At 35.2% G+C, this 2952-nt stretch overlaps 1 pseudogene; it reads left to right on the forward strand.

Moving 5' to 3' along the window:
• The first annotated feature begins 1468 nt into the window (after positions 1-1468).
• LOC143638524 (proteasome subunit alpha type-1 pseudogene) lies at positions 1469-2258 on the forward strand (annotated as a pseudogene).
• The last annotated feature ends 694 nt before the right edge of the window (positions 2259-2952 follow it).

The raw sequence follows: 2952 nt of genomic DNA on the forward strand, positions 1-2952 counted from the left end.
ACTCTTGTCATTTCTATTCCCCATAAGAATGGAAGTACTAGTCAGAACAATCAGTTAAAAAAAAAAGAGGGGAAAGAAATAGAAGTCATCCAAATCAGAAATGAAAGAGTAAAATTGTCTTTTTTGCAGAATACATGATCCTACATTCAGAAAACCTAAACACTCCATCAAAAAAAGCCCTGGGACTAATAAACAAATTCAGTAAATTTCAGGATTTAAAATCAGCATGCAAAAATTAGTTGTAGGGCTGGGGATATATATAGCTCAGTTGGTAGAGTGCTTGCCTCACATGCACAAGGCCCAGCACCACACACACAAAAAAAGTCAGTTGTAGTTGTATACAATAAAAACAAACAATCTGAGCAAGAAATTGAGAAAATTATATCATTTATAAAATGATACAATATAATATAAAATTATATAATAAAAATCATATCATTTATAGTAACATTGAAAGGAAGATTCTTGGGAATAAATTTAACCAAAGACATGAAAGATATATATGCTGAAAATTATAAAAGTACTGATGAAAGAAACTGAGTAAGCCACTAATAAGTTAGAAAATATTCTGTGTTCATGAATTCTAATAATTAATTTTGTTAAAATGTCCATACTATGCAAAGCAATCTACAGATTAAAAGCAATCCCTATGAAAACCCAATGGCATTTTTACAGAAATATAGAAAAATTCTAAAGTTTACGTTGAAACATAAACTCCCAATAGCCAAATCAATCTTGAGGAAGAAGAAAGAATCTAGAGACATCACATTTCCTGATTCCCTACTATGTTACAAGCTTACAGTTATCAAACTAATATGATCTTGGTATAAAAAGAGACATATAGAGATCAATAGAACAAAATAACCCCCAAACAAACCCACACATGTATGTTCAACTAATCTAAAAAATGCACCAAGAATACACAGTCTATCAATAGTCTGTTTAATCAATGGTGCTGGGAAAACAACATGTGCATGCTAAAAAATGAAATGAGCAGTAAGCTGTTGGAATTGGACACAAAAGTATAGGTAAGTAAAGCGATCAACATATTCCAAAAAGCTTTTAAATAGCAAAAGAAGCAATATACAAAATGAAAAAGCAATCTAAATAATGTGAGAAAATAATTGAAAACCATACACCTGAGAAGGGATTGATATTCCAACAATATAAAGAACTCATAATACAGTAGGAAAAAAGCCACAAATATTTCTATTAAAAACAGGAAAGGAGGGCTGGGGTTGTGGCTCAATGGTAGAGTGCTTGCCTAGCACGTGCGAGGTCCTGGGTTCAATCCTCAGCACCACATAAAAATAAATAAATAAAATAAAGATGATATTGTGTCCAACTAAAAAAGTAAATATTAAAAAAAAACAGACAAGGAGGTCAGTCTTGGAGAGGTTCCTTAGGAGCCACACTCCTTCATTTGTAAATTGTTCAGGAGGCTTTCAGCTAGGTCCAGGCTGTAGCTATGTTTCATGAACAATATGACAATGATATCACTGTTTGGAGCCCTCAGGTCAGGATTCATCAAATTGAATATGCAATGGAAGCTGTTAAACAAGGTTTGGCCACGGTTGGTCTGAAAAAATATCCATGCAGTGTTGGTTGCATTGGAGAGGGCACAGTCAGAGCTTGTAGCTTGCTGAAAAAAAATTTCCATGTTGACACATATTGGTATCTCAATTGTGGGGCTTATTGTTGATGCTAGACTGTTCCATAATTCATGTACAAGAAGTGTTTGGATTCCAGATTTGTAATTGACAGAACACTTTTTGTGTCTTACCTTGTATCTCAAATTAGAAGCAAGACCCATGTACCAACCATAGCTGGATACCCTGTTGTGTTGGGCTGCTTATTGCTTATTGCTGGTATGATGATGCCCTCACACTTTCTAAACCTGTCCATCTGCTAACTATTTGGACTGCAGAGCTATGTCCATTGGAGGCTATTCTCAATCAGCTCATACTTACTTGGAGAGACATATGTCTAAGTTTATGGAGTACAATTTAAATGAACTAGTTAAACACATGATCACTGGAATGGAGACACTTCCTCCAGGGCAGTAACTAACTGAAAAGAATATTTCCAATGTGGATAAAGACTTGGAATTAACAATCTATAATAATGCTGATGGGTCTCTATTCCTAGAATGTCTTGAAGAAAGACCACAGAGAAGGGCACAGCCAGAACAAACTGTTGATGAAATTGCAGAAAAGGCTGATGAACTTCAAGATCTGCGTAAACTCATGGAGACTTAAAAACATGATACTGGATTGTCATTGAAGAACTCAAATGGGACATTAACCTTGGTACTCAGGAAGCTGAGACAAGAAGTTCAAAAGTTCAAGGCCAGCCTGGACAACTTAGTGAATCTTATCTCAAAATAAAATGAAATGGGCTGAGGATGTAGCTCCGTGGTAGAGTGCTTATACACAAGGACCTGGGTTCAATCCCCAATACCAAAAAAGCAGGGTTGGGAGGATAAAAATGTCTTGAAACAAAACATGACAAAATTTGTGGGGTACAGCAAAAGCTAAGAGGAGAGTTTACAGTAATAAACACCTACTAGAGAGAGAGAGAGAGAGAGAGAGAGAGAGAGATTTCAGCCAGGCATAGTGGCACATGTCTGTAATCCCAACAGCTCAGTGAGCTGTAGCAGGAGGATTGCAAGTTTGAAGCCAGCCTCAGCAATTTATGGAGACCACATCTCAAAAAGTAAACAGGATCTGGAATGTAGATCAAAGGTAACGAACCCCTGTGTTTAATCCTCAACATAATAATAATAATAATAATAGTAATAGTAATAGTAATATGCAAATGATATGAATAGACATTTCTCAAAAGAATAATTACAAATGCCAATGAGTATGAAAAAATATTAAATATATCATTGGCCATCAAAGAATACAAATCAAAAGTACAATGAGTTATCATCTCACTCCAATTAGAACA

Source organism: Callospermophilus lateralis, chromosome X, assembly GCF_048772815.1.
Source record: "Callospermophilus lateralis isolate mCalLat2 chromosome X, mCalLat2.hap1, whole genome shotgun sequence".
NCBI classification, from domain to species: Eukaryota; Metazoa; Chordata; class Mammalia; order Rodentia; family Sciuridae; genus Callospermophilus; species Callospermophilus lateralis.